Source organism: Elephantulus edwardii, unplaced genomic scaffold (genome assembly GCF_000299155.1).
Source record: "Elephantulus edwardii isolate Elephantulus edwardi_28Jun2011 unplaced genomic scaffold, EleEdw1.0 scaffold00068, whole genome shotgun sequence".
Taxonomy (NCBI): Eukaryota; Metazoa; Chordata; class Mammalia; order Macroscelidea; family Macroscelididae; genus Elephantulus; species Elephantulus edwardii.
In genome coordinates this window covers 2155868-2174521 of record NW_006399818.1, presented here as the reverse complement: position 1 = coordinate 2174521, position 18654 = coordinate 2155868, and the positions used below count along the sequence as shown (strand labels likewise).

The window sequence follows — 18654 nt, the reverse complement described above, 5'->3', positions numbered from 1 at the left end:
ACAAATCCTGAGCCCACCACTTGTCTGTCACTTTTTCATACAGTGTTGACCTGTATATTGTTGTGATGTTGGAAGCTATTCCATCAATAGGTGAAATAACAATTGAGGCACCCACGGAAGACAGGTTTCAGCTGAGCTTCCAAAGTAACAACACAGAGTAGGAGGAAAGGTCTGGTGACCTAACTGAAAATTACATCAATGACAATTCTCTGGCTAACAGAATATTCTCTGAAACATAAGCTTGCTTACTTTGTGCCATCAAGAGGGACCAACTGGTCGAGAAGGGCCTCATGTTTGGTAACGTGGAGGGCCGGTAAAGGCAAAGGAAAATTTCAGTAAGATGGATTTTGACATAATGGCCAAAATAATAGATGCAAGCATACCAGTGATCACGAAGATGGTGCAGAGCGGAAAGCATTTCATCCTGTTGGTCATAGGGTCTCTACAAATCGGAGCCACCGTGACAGCCACTAGCAATGACAGGCTCCCAACAAGCTCATGGGAGATACTACCCTTGGGACCCTGAGAAATAACTGGAGAAGACTAAGAGGAGAGAGGTCAGAGTTCCAAATGAGCACGTAAAGGTTTTTTAAAAAAAGATGTCATTGGTGCATCTGTGATACTAGGGCCTCATGTGTGCCAACAGGCAGGTAAGGCTACGAACACAACCTAAGAAAGAGGTCCCCATTCTGTTAGCTGCTTTCCACACGGATTGGAGGTACAGGAAACTAGAGTTAGGTCATGTGCTTTTTTTCCTTAAATTTTTATTTTCTATTGGGGTGCATACAAAATTTGTGTTCATTGTGTTTCATATACCTTTCATTCACATTTTGGAAGCAGGAGTGGCATACAACCATTCCCATTCATTGTGATTTCTTTTTAAATTTTAAAAGTATCTTTATTTATTCCAATTATATTTTAAGATATTTACTGAGCAGAAAAAAGGGAAGAAGAGAGGTAAAAAGAAGAAAGAGAAACTGAGTTAACAGTTTTCTTCCAGGTTCTGATGGACTCCAGACTAAATGGGTGGCTGGAATTTCAATTCTCCAGCCGCTCCTGATGGGAGAATTCCTTGTTGTACCAGTTTTGGTTCCATCTACTGTGCAATCTGATAGTATTCAATCTTCTGAGCCTGAAGTTGGTTGTGCTAATGTTGAGGCTCTTCTTTTTGTTTCTGAAGCTCATTTGCTTCCTTCTTAAATTTATCTTCTTGCAAAGAGATAAGATTTTTATATTCTTTCAGTTCTTACTCTGTGAAGAACTGTTGTTGATCCAATGTTTTACAATTATCTGGTTCTAAGAATTCTTTTTTTTTCTTTTCTGTAGCTCTTACAAAACTTTTCCAAATTCACCAACCAGTCTTTGTTAACATCAGTCACATTCATTACATGCTCTCTCATTCTAAGCCTTTCTTCATCCATTACTATGATATCATCCTCTTTATCTTTAGGGTCATATGCTTTCTTCAACTCTTTGGTAAAGAAGGTTTCTAATTCTTGTTCATCCGAGAAGCCAACATTACTGATATTATGTAATTTGAATTGATGCCTTTTATCTGTGATTTTGGAAAAGAGTATTGAATATACTATGTATGGACTGCTAAGAGAACGACCAGGTTCATCCTGGAGAGGGTGAAGCTGGGCTGCTCCTTGGAGGCAAGGATTCTTAAGCTTTGTCTGACATACTTTCCACATGTTGCAAGGAGGGACCAGTCCTTGGAGAGGGATGTCATGCTTGGGAGGATGGAGGGACAGTGCAAGAGAGGAAGACCCACGTTGAGATGGATTGATTCAGTGACTGGGGTAATGGGGGTAGGTGTGTCAGAGATGGTGAGATTGGCACAGGATAGAACAGGGTTCAGGGCTGTTGCACATGGGTCACTATGAGTGGCAGGCGACTTGATGACACATACCAACAATAAAAATTTGAAAAATGTCTTGAGTTCAAAGTCATTACAATCCAAACCATCAGACTCTTTCAGTTGATCTTTGCTTCCTGGGTGGTTACTTTGGGATAATTTTCATGTGTCTTCGTTTCTTGAAATTTAGACTCTTCTTTTATCTTTTCCTCACTTGGTGTTTTAAAATATTCTCTCCTTTCATGTTCCTTCAACATTTTATATTTTTTAAATTCTTCATGCCAGGACCTGTCATTGTGTTCCAGATCCCTTGCAGTCACTTTGATTAGCATACCTGAATCTTTGGATTCACATGTATCAGGATTCAGGGGGTTGAGGTGCTCAGACCATTTTAGAAGAGCCTGCTGGTCTATGCCTCCTTCTTGAAGGAAATTGGTTTTGCATTAATTTGCATACTTAACCTTGCCACCCCTTGCCTTTTCAGTTCATCTAGTTTTGTCCTCACATGGTGACCTCCTAAATTGAGCTGCTTCTCTTTATTTCCTCTCTGTCTTCTTTCTGGAGCTTTTCTCTGCAATATTAATTGGTTTCCAGCACACCAGTCATTTGCTTTAGGCATTCATCACTATAAGCCCAGTGACTCGTGGTTCTGTTTGCCTTTTCTGCAGGTTCAGTACATTTTATTTTTGTCTTATCTGTGTGGACAGGCACAGCTTTGAAAGCCCTGTGTAGACATATAACCAAGAGAAAACAGTATTGTGATGGCATGGTCCTCCACCTCATCCTCAGACAAGTGGAAAACTTACACAATTGCAAATCAATGAAGAAAAGGATCTTGATCATAGTCCAATGTTGTTGGTTTTGTGTTTTTTTTTTCTCATGAAAAGCTTTCTTTTAAGGAATCTTAACTAAGGAAAAGCAACAATACCATGACTGGTATGAACGTTCCTCTCTCCCAGGACATGTCAGGGGTTGCTGGCTTAATAAACCACTGGATGAGAAGGATTCACGGCCTACCTTGTCCTCTGAGGCACATAAGTAATGAGGGGTCACCTGCCCAGCCATGAGTACCTCGTCTATCTACCTGTCCTGGAGACCGGCATTGAGCTGGACCACAGCCAAGGTCTCAGTCTAGCATCCACTCCTGCCAGTTCCCGCTAAGGGCCTGCCTCCCTCATCAATTGCAAAGCTTTATCGGGTGCCTCGAGGTCACCAACCCCACTTCCCCATCCTTTTTTATTTTTTTGGTAAAACTCATGATCATTTAATTATGTCCACCATTTCCCCATCTATTTAGGTCTCCACCAGATCTTTCCTATTTCCTTTACCCTCTCCCTCCACTGACCAAATTGTGTGACCCTGTGATTTCTCCCCTGCTCACCTTCCCCCCTCCCTCCCTTGGACTCCATACATGTTTTACTAGTTATCCTTCTATTTTTACAATAATGGTCTTATGCAGTATTTGTCCTTATGAGACTGAGTTAGTTCACTCGGCATGATTCTTTTGAGTCTCTTTCAAGTTATGTAGTAGTTTTTTAAATCATTGCTCTGAGTGTTTTATAGTACTTCATTGTGATAATGTACAATACTTTCTCAATCCATTTGATTGTAGTTAGACATTTGGGCTGTTTCCATGTTCTTGAGATTGAATGATGCTGCTATGAACACTGGTGTACAAATCTCCATTTGTGTCTCAGTTCTAATTTCCTTGGGGTATATTCTTAGCAGTGGAATGGCTGGGTCATATGGGATTTCTATGTTTAGCCTTTTGAGGAAAAACTAAATTGCCTTCCTGAGTGGTTGTAACATTTTACAATCCCACCAATAGTGTATGAGAGTTCCATCCTTCTACATCCTCTCCAACATTTATTGCTTTCTGTCCTGTCAAACTTTGCCACTGCTTCTGGAAAGAGATTGAAAGGTATGGAGAGAAGACGCATCCCGGATGTACTCTTTCCCGATTTTGAACCGTGCAGTGTTTCCTTCCTCTGTTCTGACTACTGCTTCCTGGTCTAAGTATAGGGCCTATATCCATACTTTTTCAATCTATATGTAGAACAGATAATTTGGGAGGCTGAGATTTATGAGGAGGAATGTGGCATCAGGATTGGAGGAAGACTCAACAACCTATATTATTCAGATGACACAACCTTGCTTGCTGAAACTGAGGAGGTCTTGAAGTGCTTGCTGCAGAAGGTCAAAGGCTGTGTCATTTGCAATACAGATTGAAGCTCAACATCAAGAAGACAAAGACTCTCACCACTGGGCCAATTGGTAGCACCATGATAGATAGAGATTGGGGTTGTTAACTATTTCAGCCTGCTTGGCTCCACAATCAACACTTTCGGCACCAGCAGTCAGGAAATCAAAAGACGAATTACACTGGGAAAATCTACTCTCAGGGACCTCTCCAGAATACTGAAAAGCTATGATGCCAGTCTAGAGACTAAGGTGCTCCTGATCCACACCATGGTCTTTGCAATTACTGGTTATGTATCAGACAGCTGGACAATGACCAAGAATGACAGAAGAATCAATGCCTTTAAGTTGTAAGCTGGAGAAGATTCTTGAACATATTATTGACCACCAAGAAAACAGATAGGCCTGTCTTAGAGAAGATGTAATCAAGTTCTCCTTGGAGGCTAGGCTTTTGAAGCTTTCTCTCACATACTTCGAGCATGTGGCCAGGAAGGACCAGTCATTGGAGAAAGATATCATGCTCAGAAGGCTGGAGGGACAATGCAGGAGAGGAAGATCTCAAATGAGATGGATTGATGGATGTGTCTGGGATGCATCCTGTCTCTATACCTTTTCAATCTCACTCTAGGAACAGCTGCTAAGTTTGACACGACAGAAAGCAATAACTGTTGGAGAGGACATAGAGAGATAGGAACTATCAGACAGTGTTGGTGGGATTGTAATTTGGGCAAAGGGAGTAGGTGTATCAGAACCCGTGAGATGGGCTCAGGGCAGAGCAGGCTTCAGAGCTGTTGTTGTTCACAGTGTTGCTATGAGTCACAGGTGACTTGACAGCATGTAACAACAACAATAACGGGAGTGAGATGGCACCTCATTGCGGTTTTGATTTTCGTCTTTCTTATTATCAGTGATTTTGTGCATTTCTTTATGTGTCAGTTTGCCATACAAAGTCTTCCTCTGTGAAAGGTCTTTCCCTGTCTTTTGCCCATTTTGTTATTCGATTATCGTTTTTTTTCTTGTGGAGGTCCTGTAGAATTCTGTAGATTTTTGTTATGAGACCCTTTTCTGAGATGGTATTGCCAAATGTTTTTTCCCAGTCAGTAAGTTTTATTTTTACCCAATTGGAAAAAGTTTTTGATGGGTACAGTGATTTAGACTTTAGAAGGTCACATTTGTCAATATTATTCTCTCCTGGTTGTGCAAAGTCATGCTTTTAAGGTGTCTTTACTAACCACCTTCTATAGACCCAGGGAGGAGGTGCTGGCATTAAAGAAAGGAGAAGTGCATCCTCTACCTAGAAAGTATCAGTGAGTCTTCTTAAAAGAAGATAAAGCTGATTAATATTACATTTGCCCACCTGCATCCACATAGCAATACATATTTCCTAAATAAATGCCATGAATATTCATGGAACAAACCCCCAGCCATTATTAGAAAATATACATAATGTATCTTAGTTCAAAAATTTCCATCTGATCTCAAGAACAGACTTGAAGTGTTGCATGCTAATTATTGGAGACCAGATGGTGGGTGTTCTTGTTGTGGGATGACATCATGGACATCATGCCTTAAAAAGGTTAAAGGCTGTTAGAAAGGCAGGAAAGGAAGAAAAGACCAAAAGAGATGTGAAAGTAGATTCCAAAACTTCCTCTAGAATTTGTGTGGTTGTTATGTGCCTTTGAGTCGAAACTTGGCGTTGACCCTTGCTGGTTTTTGGGGGGGCTTTAAGTCACAGGAAGGAAGGAGATGGCTCATCTTTCCCACTCAGAGCAGCTGGGGTTTTTAAACACTGTTCCTTTGGGTCGGCAGTGCAACTCCTTACCACTCGGTACCAGAATTTCCTCTAAAACAAGTTAAAGAAAAGCATGATGAAATAAGGTTGCTGAACAGAAGATGTCAAAGAATATCTCAAGAAGACAAAGCAAAGTAATATAATGACATGTGAAAAGTCATACTGTTAGTAAAACAAAAAAAAGGACATGCTTGGCATTTGTCAAGTTGAAAAAACTGAAGGAAAAATCCCCTCAGGCCTTGAATTGCAATAGGGAAAGATTCTATGGGGAAAACATGGAATAACACAAGAAGCATTGAAAAAAGAAAAGAATGCATAGGGTCACTGTACCAAGAAAAATTGATCAATATTCAAACATTTCGGGACATAGATGATTAAGAATGGACAGACCATTCCTGTTTTGCAGGTTGTAGATGGCTCTTCCTCCACTTCTGATGCCAGATTCTTTTTCATGTAGTATTTCTTCTAGGATTTTTTTTGTTCAAGCATAGAGATTCAATAGGTATTATGAAAGGATGTAACCTTGACAGATACCTCCTCTGATTTTAAACCATGCAGTGTTTTTTTGTTCAGTTTAAACAACTCCTTCTTGGTTCATGTTTCGGCTCAGCAAGAACACAGTGAAGGAGGAAGTCCATGCTGCACTGCAAGGCCGTCAAGGCACTGATCAAAAGCAAAGCTCCAGGGATGAATGTTGTTATTGTTAGGTGCTGTTGAGTCAATTCAGACTCGGAGCAACCCTGTGTTCAACATTTAAAAACCTTGCCTGATTCTGCACCTTCTTCACAATCTCCATTCTAGGTAAGTCCTTTGTTCCATAATTCTGTTGGATTCCTATTATTTTAAATAATATTTGAAATCTTTTAAGCAATTATGGATCTTTTCCAGATGGTTCATTATGTAGTTGTCTTCCAAATGTCTTCGCATAGATGAGTGAGTGTATCCAGGGATGCATCTGTTTGCTGAGACACCTCAACTGATGTACATTCTGTGAGGAATTGACAGAATACCAATTGTGATGTTTACATATATTGACAGCTGAAAATCCATGCTTATTTGTCTATCTGAGAAATTGAGAAGGCAGCTACATGGCCAACCAAGTGAAAGAGATTCATATTTGTGCCCACTCCAAAAAGAATGAGCAAATTATTGAACAATAACATTAACATCACATGGAAGTGAAATCTTTTTTTTCAGGTTGTTAAACCAAGTCAATATCATATTTAATGAATGTTGGGGAGAGAACATTTGGATCGACGCATGCACTCATGCACATGAGATGCACATGAAAGTAGCAACCAGGTAAAAGCAAATTCTTATCCAATGTCCAAATTTTGTAAGCACATTTCTATTAGCTAGAAGAACAATCTTAGAAACCTTTATTTCAAGCCAAATAATGTGAAGAAATCTTTATGGGAGAGATTCCCCCCTTCAAAAAATCTTTCCCCATCTCCCTCAAAATCTTAACATTACTTGTCCTTGTATAGTTGCATCAAATCATGATTCTCCATAGTCTCTAACATATACAGCATTCAAAATTTAAACTTTTGCCTTTTAACTCAACATTTCAATTACCCATGTGTAAACTTCAAATTATTTCATCTTAATAAAATTTATTAAATATATATATACTCTCCAATTCTGTATAATAGGATAGAACCTCCCGTAATGTAGCAAAATATTTATATAAAATATTAATTCAGTCTCCTTTTAACAAGTCTAATGAATGGAAATAATTAGAAAGTAAAATCTTGCTGAAGATAATTCAGAAAACGTTACAGCAGTAACTACTTTGACAGTAAACTACCAACAGTTGAAGCCAGATTTCAGAAGAGGATGTGAAATGAAGAATCTAACTGCTGACATCAGGTGGATTCTGAGTGAAGGTAGAAAATACCAAAATAATGTTTACCTTTGTTAGTGCTATGCAAACACATACAACTGTGTGGGTTATAACAGATCATAGATAACATTGAAAGGAATGGGAATTTCAGAACACTTAATTGTGCTAATGAAAGTGAGAGGCGGTTGTTCAAACATAACAAACAGATACAAAATCAGGATTGTGTAGTTTTAGCGTATTTATTCAATCTGTATACTGGGCACATAGTCCAAGAAGCTGAAATTATAAAGAAGAATATAGCATCAGGATTTGAAGAAAACTCATTAATAACTCGTGTTGTGCAGATGACACAAACTTGCTTGCTGAAAGTGAATGACTTGAAGCATTATTGAGAATCAAAGCCTTCAGTTTGGATTGTATCTCAGCACAAAGAAAAGAAATATTCCCACAATGAGACCAACAAGCAGCATCATGATGAATGGAGGAAAATTCCAAGTTGTCAAAGATTTCTTTTTGTTTTGACCCACAATTGTCACTCAGGGAAGTATCAATCAAAAAATTATATTGTGCTGGGAAAATCTGCTGCAAAGGACTTCTTTAAAGTGTTAACGAGTTACTTGGAGGGCCAAGGTGGACCTGATCTGAGTGTTGGTACTGCCAGTCACCTTATATTAACAGGAAAGCTGAACAGTGAATCAAGAAGACTGAGGAATAATTGATGCCTTTAAATTACAATGGTGACCAACAATATTGACTGTCAGAAGAAGAAGCAAATCTGCCTTGAAAGAAGTACAGTAAGAATGAATATTCTTTGAGAGTGATGACGTTGAGACTTTGTTTACACTATAATTGATAAAGTTGAAGGTCAGTGAAAAGGGGAAAGATCCTGTTGAGATGGGTTGACACAGTGGTCATAACAACTGACTCAGACATAGCAACAAATATGAGGCTGGTTCACGAGTAAGCATTGTTTCATTCTGTTGTTACCTCACTAGGAATTGAAACCAACTCAATGGCACCTGAACAACAGTCGAAAGAGTGTTGTTACATAGACTAACTCAGTCATTCTCAAATATTACCAATCCCATTTCACATTTGCTGCAGTTTAAGGTGGTTCAGTAGCATTAAGAGATTTATTGACCCAGGACCACACAGGTAATATATGGTGGGGTTGACACAAAAAAAATCCATGTTTTCTGACTTAATGTCAGGTGTCTTCATTATTCATTGACACTTTCAGGCTTGTCAAAGCTGACCTGCACTTCATAGGGTTTTCAATGGCTGTGATCTTTCGGAAGTGGAACAATAGGACTCTTAGTGGATTCGAACCACTGACCTTTAGGCTAATGGACAAGCACACAACTCTGTTTACATTGTGTTTCTGTTATAACAGAAAACCACAGAAAATGAAAAGAAAGCCTGAGAGGGTGAGTCAGGGAAGCTCTATGGAGTTCAGGGTTTTTAGATTCAATTGGATTGTCAATAAAATTGTCAGTTGAGGGCTTTGGACCAGGTGGAACCTAAGACCCTTCTGTGAAATAATAGTCTTAATGATTCTCAGTATGAAACACCCTCCTGGCACAGGTATTCTCTACATAACAATCAAGGAGTACACAGTCACAGAATCCACTCTGCCAAAGGCTAGGGCATTTTAACCTGCCTGAGATGGGAAATTGAAGAGTTAAACTGCAATTTACAGTAGGGAAAAAAGCTTATGTGAGTCTAGAGAGCATTATTCTGAATGAAATAACTCAGTCTCCATTGTTGTGAAAATAGGATATGTGAGAAAAATGTGTATAAATGTTCAAAAGGGGCAGGGAAAAAGGAGAACGGGGAGGGAAAAGGGAAGGAGGGATTTTAATAGGACAACAGAGGCTAGTGGGTGCATGAGGGGGTGAAGGAATAGGAAAGATGCAATGGGAACTTGAAAAGAGAAAGGGATAATAGACATAGATCAATATTAATTCATTCTATAAAATATAATGCATATGAATGATTGTATATAATCCAATAAAAAACACTGAAAAATATCAGTTACAAGTAGTAGAATTTAAGCAATTTAGAGTGAGAGCTATTAAAAAAAACCCAAAACCAACCCCCAAAACAAAAGCCAGTACACACTCACACACTCTCAACCAAAGCAAATGTTACAAAGTTTTTGTTTTTACTTTTATCACTTACTAAGTGCAATATTCTTATATTTTCTTTTTCTAGAAAATGCAACTTGCAAGTACCAATTTGATTTTTGATCCCATTTATGGGTTGGTGGTTCGGTAGTAAAATGCCAGAATTATCTGTGAGAGTCCCAGTTTCTTATTCCTGGCTGAAGCACTTCATGTCTGAGTAAGGCCCATCTCCTAACGGGGTCTCCAGCGTGCTTATGATAGTAAATAGGTTTCAGCAGAGCTTCATACTAAGACTAGGAAGAAAGGTCTGGCGATCTACTGCTGAAAAATCAGCCACTGAAAATTCTAAGGATCAAGTGAGTGAAAATCATGTGGATCTGCAACTGACATGAGGACGGCACAGGACAAGACAGTGTTTCATCCCACTGTACACGAGATTACTATGAGTCAGTCCACATCATGGTAGCAACAATGTTTTGAGAAACACACATCATTTAAAAATCTGACATTGAGAGTGTAGTGGCAGGACAGAATAGGAGAAGAGAGAAGACACCAGAGAAGCCGGATGAGATTAAATGGGAGACTTGGCATAATATAAAGTGAGACATTGCTTAACTCTGTGTGTTTCCACTGCCATCTTCACACTTCTTGTCCACCATCTCACGGAGCACGTCCTTGCCACTGTCTTCCTCAAATGGGAAATGTTTAAAAGATGTTTTTGAATGTCCTGGCTCTGTTTATCCCTGGCTGGATTCATCAGTCTGTCAGCCAACAGATTCCTTGTGGAGCACACAGTGTGCATTTGGTGGGCATAGCATGGTTGGTTGTAGGGAATTACAAGAGTCCTATGTCAAGATAAGGATGCCACCAGGGCAGGTCTGATTTGGATGGTGGCCTATGGTTCAGAAGGTAGATTGGACTTGTATTTCCCAGCAGGTCATTTGACCAGGCATCTTGTAATCACAATGCCTCCTTTATAGACCTGACATTATTTCAAAATGGTCTTGTCTATGCAATAACAAACATGGTTGAAAGTATATGTTCACCACACATCTTTAAATTCATGCCTCATCCTTCAATCAAGTAGCTTAAAGCACACTAAAAAGGAATATTTTTGTAATTCTCACAATTCCATTGTCTCAAGCACAATAAACTTCATTACAATTTTCTATGCTAAAAGAATCAGCTTATGAAATGCATATCACACATTTTTTATAGCTTATTTTCACATTTTTGTCCAGTTTTTAACCTATCTGGAAACCTGCATATGGCAGTGGCTTTTGCCTTATTCAACTCTGAAAGGCCCCTTCATCATAGATTCTTGGTGATGGAATTTTCTTGGAGCATATGCAAAGAAATATCCTTATAACAGAGAACACTCCTGCCCAAAAGTACTTGAGTCAGTATTCAGAACAGCCCCCAGGTAGTCAAAAGAACATTTGAACTATGTAATTGTTGTTGTTATATCCTATTGAGTTGCCTGTGACTCATACTGACCCTATGTGCAACAGCCCTAAGCTCTGCTCTATCCTGTGCCAGTCTTATTGTCTCTGACACACCTGCCCCTAATACCCCAGTCACTGAATCAATCTATCTCATCGAGGGTCTTCCTCTCTTACGCTGTCCCTCCATCCTGCCAAGCATGACATTCTTCCCCAAGGACTGGTACCTCCCTGCAGCATGTCTAAAGTATTTGAACTGTATAAAACCATTATTGTAGAAGGTTTATGAGGATCCAAGGGGAGAAGGGTGGGAGCAAAGGCGAGAGGATGGGCAAGGGTGGATGCATGTGCTGTCAATCACAGTGTCACACAATTTGATGGGTGGAGGGAGGGGAGTAGGAAGAGGAAATATGAAAGATCTGGTGTGCAAAACAATCAGTATAAAAGAAAAATTTTATTTAAATAACTAATAAAAAGAGTTTGTTGCTCAGTGATCAACAAGAAGACGCCAGGCGATTAATATATTGAGGGATATTTTCTTTAGTCCACAAGGAGACTTGGCGTTCTAGTAGTGCTGTGATTAAGGCATTTAGCTGTTGATCAAGATTTGGTCAGTGGTTTGAACCCACCAGCTGCTCCACAGGAGAAAGATGAGGTTGATGATGATGATGAGAAAGATACTTCCTTAAAGATGTACAGCTTTGGGAAACAATCCAAGTGCCATCAACAAATGAATGGATAGAGAAGCTCTGATATATTCACACAGTGAAATACTATGCAGCATTGAAAAACAAGGAACTCATGAAATAGTATACAAAATGGATGGCCCTGGAGGACTTTATGCTGAGTGAAATATCTCAGTCACAAAAGGACAAATATTGCATAGGGCCACTGTTGTAAAACGGGACTGACATCAGGGTTGAGGGAAGACAGAAAAGGAGGGGAGGAATGACGTATATTGCATTGAAACAGATGAGGGAGAGAACTGTTTAGAAGGGACATATGAATGAGTATTCTTGTCATTACAGAAGTCCAGAGTGAAGGCTGAAGAGAGGAGTGGACTTGGGGGGAGGGATTGCATAACAATGAATGAGGTTTTTCTTTTTGTTTTCAAGGAGAAGAGTGAATGGGGGGAGGAGTGGGTGGATAGGAAGAAAAGTATAACAGTGAATGACTAGAAACCCTAAGTCTCTGTAAACTTTCATTGAAATTAATGTAAAAAATGAAATAAAAATATATTTACAGCTTTTGAAAACTCTGTTGGAAGTTCAGCTCTGTCCTACAGTATTGCTGTGAGCTGAGAAATCTTTCAATGACAATGGGTTTGAGATTGAGGCACAGTGGATCAACAAGTTCCGTCCCAGTTCACCGAGGCCTCTCTAGTAGCCAGAAAGTGTCCATTCTCCACAATGTCCCTCCCTCTACATTTGGCTGGGCAGTCAAGCTAAGATGACTTTTGCTTTGGATTCTGTTTCTGATCACATCCTGTTCTCTGGGAACATGCTTCCTTTAGACATCAAACTCCCGTCAATTAGCTGTTCCAGGAGACCTAGGAGACACCTGGTTTTTGTTTTGTTGTGTTTTTCTCATTACATGTGGATTTAATTTCTTTCATTCTCAGAGAAATTATTTTTGACCCACAGGTCAAACCTCCCTGTAGGCTCTACATACTTTCAACATGATGTGGTATGAATGAGACATAGCGCCTGACCTTGAGGAGTTTGCCCATCTTGCAAGTTAGACCAAATTATCTGTCCTAAACCGATAAATTCAGTTAGGAGACACATTGCACTGGGGGAGATCTACAGTTAGGGACCTATCCAAATTATTGAGAAGTAGTGATGTAAGAGTGAATACTAAGGTGCATCTGATTCAGGCCATGGTCTTTTCAATCACTTGCTATACATCTGAGAGCTGGACAATGAATATGGATGACAGAAAAAGAACTGATGCCTTTGAGTTGTGGTGCTGGAGAAGAGCACTGAACATCCCATGGACAGCCAAGAGAACAAACCACTATGTCTTGGAGAGGGTGTGGCCAGAGTGTACTTTGGAGGTAAGAATGAGGAGGCTTTGCCTCATATACTTTGGACATGTTTCTAGGAGGGACTATTCCTTGGAGAAGGACATGATGCTGGGAAGGGTGGAGGGTCAGCGATTGACACGGTGACTGCTACAATGGGCTTCTGTATGTCAGGAAGTGTGAGGATGGCACAGGATAGAACAGGGTTCAGATCTTTTACTTATAGGGTCACTATGAGTCGTGCTCAGCTTCACAGCACCTAACAACAACAACAAACCGATAAGTTGAAGACCAAGTGGTATCATGGTAAGAATCATGGATTCAAGTAGCCTCAGTTCTTGTTTCAGCATTGACTTCCATGTGGCTTTGGTATAATCCTCCACTGTGAAATCAGTAGGGCTAGATGTAGGATAGTTTGGAAAATATGGCTACAACTGATTAATGAATTTTCCCATTAATTATCATCTATTATGTACCAGAAACTATTGTTATTAGGTGCTTTCGAGTAAAGTAATAACCACAGTGACCCTATGAACAGCTGATCTGAACCCTGTCCTATCCTATGCCATCCTCATAATCTCTAACACACTCTGGTGGCTTGATGGGTAAGGACCTGCAGTGCCAATTCAAAGGAAGGTGGTTCAAATCCACTAGGTGCTTCACAGGAGAAAGATGGGCCATTACTTCTGCGTGATTTACAGCCTCTGAAAATCTGCTGAAGGGTCAGTAATGAGTCAACAGCACATAAAAATGACAATAACAACAACAACAAAAGGACAAACTCATAGATGGGTAATGGTCACCAGTCAGGACTCAGCTCATACACGATATTGTCAAATAGCCCTTTCCAGACGATTTCTTCCACAGCCTTCTCACTTCCTAGTTTATTCCGTTGTTTACTTTCTGTAACATCAGCCTCTAGTAATCTTCTTAATTGCCTTATTTGTAGTTTGCCATATCTCTCAAGAGCATGGATTCCCCAGAGGAAGAGGCCTTATCTATCGTCTTCATTGTATCCCCCAAATCTGGACCGTGCCTTGGAGAGTGTTCATTAAGTGTTCAAGAAAGGTTTTTAAAATGTCTACTGTTACTATTATCATGCAGTTGTTAACATTTATCTGGGGGGCCTTTTATAAAAACTATTAATTTTACCGGCGCTGGCTGAAAATCGCCTGTGACTTCATCCATAGCCACTGGTGAGAGTCAGCGCCCAGAGCCATCAGGGGCTTTAAGCTCGTTGCCCACTGCTGTGGTGTGGACAGCTGAAACCCAGGCCCCGACAGGCACCTGGGGGGGGGGGAACCCAGACTCTACTTCATGCTCTGCTGGAGAAGGAGGGGCAGTCTCCTGTACCAGTCAGATCCAATTTGACGGCACACACACACACACACACTTTTTCTTCTTCTTTTTTTAAAAAAGACTACTTCAGCCATCGCGGCCTTCTGCCTGGGGCGGGCTGCCCTCGGCCCCCAGCCCGGGGCAAGCCGTTGTGGCCTTCTGCCCGGGGCGGGCTGCGCTTGGCCCCTGGCTCAGGGCGAACCATCGCAGCCCTCAGGAGCAAGAAGGCAAGCAGCTGTAACCCAAGACCACCAGTAAGGTGATAAAGCATCCTCCCTTCCCCCCTTTATATCTACGCCCTTGTTCAGCATGAAGAAGCCAGAGTCGGCATCCAGTTCCCAAATCAATAAGACAGTTGGTTTAATTACTATTGGAAAATGCTTGTCATTCCTCTGTAGCATCTGGTCCCCACTGGACCCTCATCATTTCTTTCACCTGCTCCCCCCACCGACCAAACTGTGCAGCTCTGCAACTGCATCCTGGCCCATCCTCACCCTTTTGCCCCCAACCCTCACCTCCTTGTACCCCTAATATGTTTTTCCCAATAAAAAATATTTTAAAAAAAACACAAAAAAACTATTAATTTTAATGAAAGTTTACAGAGACTTAGGGTTTTCAGTCATTCATTGTTGCACTTTTCTACCTGCCCCCCATCACTCTTCTTGAAAAGTAAAAGAAAAACTCTTTCATTGTTATGTAATCGCTCCCCTCAAGTCCACTCCACTGTGCAGCCTTCATTCTGGACTCCTGTCATGACAATAATATCCAATCGTACATCTCTTTTAAACAGTTCTCTCGCTCATCTATTTCAATGCTATATACATCATTCCTTCCCTTCTTCTCTGCCTTCCCTCAACCGCGATGTCAGTCTTGTTTTACAACAGTGGATCTATGCAATATTTGTCCTTTTGTAACTGAGATATTTCACTCAGCATAATGTCCTCCAGGGTCATTCATTTTGCATACTATTTCATGAGTTCCTTGTTTTTCAATGCAGCATAGTATTTCATTGTGTGACTATACCAGAGCTTCTCTATCCATTTGTTTGTTGATGGGCACTTGAGTTGTTTCCAGCTCTTTGCTATTGCGAACAAAGCAGCAATAAACATGGGTGTGCATATATCTGCTTGAGTGGTGGTTATGGTTTCTTTAGGTAGTGGAATTGCTGGGTTAAATGGTATTTCTCTTTGCAACTTTTTGAGAAAGTTCCATACTGCTTTCCATAGTGGTTGCACCATTTCATACTCCTACCAACAGTGAATAAGGGTTCCAGTTTCTCCACAGCTGAGGGGCCATTTGTTAGATGTATGAACCTTGAGCCAGAAAAGGAAACTAGTTTCATGTCTGAAACACAAATCTAGAAAGGTTGAGCTGGAAATTCAGGAACCAGAAGGATACAAGGTATGAGCTGTGCAGATTTTATTCCATTATAAACTGGTTGCCATCTAGTTGATTACAATGCATGTTGACCCGTATATATTAGAGTAGAATTGTACTCCATAGGATTTTCAAAGAAATATTATTTGGAATGAAATCATTAAGCCTTTATCCTGACGTGCCTCTGGGTAGACACAGATTTCCAATCTTTGGTTTGGTAACCGAGCAGATTAACGGTTTACGCTACCTAGGAACTAGAGCTCTGGTTGGGAGCGATATTTGGGATCTTATTTTACCATAAACAACTTCTGTTCCTCACCTTTTTTAACCTTAATTTATTCACTTGTATAATATGAATAACACCTGGATCTTTAATATTCCTCCAGCTCAGAAATTCTGTGACTTTAGGACAGGCCTCCTCTGGGGAAGCCCAAAAGCACATGTGTGAGATGCCGCAGGGAAGCTGTCAAGAGAAGGCTAGAACTATTCAGATCCCCAGTCACTCATCCACCCCACAATCAGATCCTCCCCTCACTACAACACATCTGGGGCAGTTCTTGGCACAGAACAGCTGCTCATGAAGTACCAGCTGGATGAATGAAAGAATGAATGTCCCCTGGAACTGGCAGAGAGAGGAAATCGCCAACTCAGTGACTCAGAGGGCAAGATTTCTGACTCACGCAGGCCACTTCCTGTCCCAGTCAGTGCCCTCCAGACCAAGTCTTAGCATGGTCTATCAGAATGTAGTTCTAGGGGTCCATAAACAGCTGGCTCAGAAGGAGAAAGACTTCATGATCAAAAGCACGGGAAAGAGGAGAGGAAATGAAATAGTCATCTGTTTTCAGGTTCTTTGCAGCAACTGTCGAGCCAATACAATGAGAATATCACAGCCTGATTAATTTTTCAAAGCAACATCATGAGCTTCTGGCATGTCAGTTACAAAAGGAGATGTACCTTATGGGGGGTAGCAAACCACCATTTAGTGGGTTAAAATGGCAATCTTTTAATAACTTCACCATTCTGTGGCAGCAGCAATTTTGACTGGGCCCAGCTGAGCAGGTTTTTTTTGCTTATTTTGCTTGGAATCACTTATGACTCTCTATTCATGTGGTGATTCTGCTGGGGTTGGATGGCCCAAAATGGCCTTACTCACATGCCTGGTGGTTGGTGCTGGTTGTTGGCTGAGACTCCACCCACATGACCTTTCTTCCTCAACGAGACCAGTCTGTTCACATTGGTCACAATTTTCTCCCAAGAGTGTGAGGGAGAAAACTGAATGCAGGCTTAGAATCAGACAAAGCATCATCTCTATTGCATTCCTCATGGTAAGGAAAGTGTAAGGTTAGTCTGTGATTTAGTAGGTTGAGAAATGCACTCAAACTCATTGTAAGTTACATTACAAAATGGAAAATATACAAGGATGAGGGGAATGATGGTAGTTTTGGCAAAGAATCTAGTACAGGAGTATTAAGGATTAGGTAGTCCTCTTACTATGCAGGCAATGAGAGAGAGAAACATTGTTCATGTACACAGAGTTAGTGACAGACCCAGAATAAGGACTCAAGTTCCCTGCCTCACACTCCAGAGCTTTCACTTCTTCAAGTACATTTATTTTTACCTGCAAATTCTTCCTTTATTCAAATATAAATGCAGAGGTAGTCTTCTGAGCCCCTTGGCTTCCTAGACCTTCGCTTTCACATTAATAATACACATGCTAGGAGAACAAACAGGTTCGTCCTGGAGAAGGTGAAACCAGGCTGCTCCTTGGAGGCAAGGATTCTGAAGCTTCATCTGACATAGTTTGGACATATTACAAGGAGGGACTGGTCTTTGGAGAGGGACATCATGCTTGGGAGGGTGGAGAGACAGCACAAGAGAGGAAGACCCTGGATGAGATGGATTGATTCAATGACTGGGATAAAGGGGGTAGGTGTGTCAGAGACAGTAGGTTGGCACAGGATAGAGCAGGGTTTAGGGCTCTTGTACGTAGGGTCACTATGAGTCACAAGCCACTCGATGGCACATAACAACAACAATCATACTTTTACAACTAATTGTAAATTGCTGGTCTTTACCAAGTGTTGTTGTTGTGTGCTGTTGGATTGGAACTGACTCATAGCTGATGCTCCAATGGGTTTTGAGAAGCAGTAAATCACACAGGAAGAGACTGCCTGTTCTCCTTCTTTAGAGCAGTTGGTAGATTTGAACCCTGTGCCTTTGGGATTGCAGCACAGCTTCTTAGAGTTTCCTTAATAGAAAAGGTGATTCCAACTCTATCTTTTGGACCCTTGAAACCCAGCAGACTCCAAGGCCATAGCTAGATTTGAGAGTCAAATCTTGTTTTGTGCAGTTCTACTACAGGCCATTTAATAAGACAGTGCTTTGGTATTGCTGTTCCATTTAAAGTAATGCATCTCTAGCATATCTTCAAAGGATAGAAAACCAAACCAATAGACACAATGCCATTATCAAGATTTAGTTTACCAGACCAGCCTCTGACCAGAAGGAAAATAATATTTATCAAACATTATTGATCTTTAACTATCTTCAGTGGGAACCCTGGTGGCCTGGTGACAAGAATCTGCTTCGATATCGTGGAGGCACGCAGTTCAAATCCACCAGCTGCTCCAGAGAAAGATAGGCAATCTCCTGTGCG

General features: G+C 40.8%; 1 pseudogene; it reads right to left on the bottom strand.

The window, feature by feature from the left end:
- Positions 1-1018: 1018 nt before the first annotated feature.
- Positions 1019-2641, bottom strand: LOC102870138 (annotated as a pseudogene).
- Positions 2642-18654: the final 16013 nt, after the last annotated feature.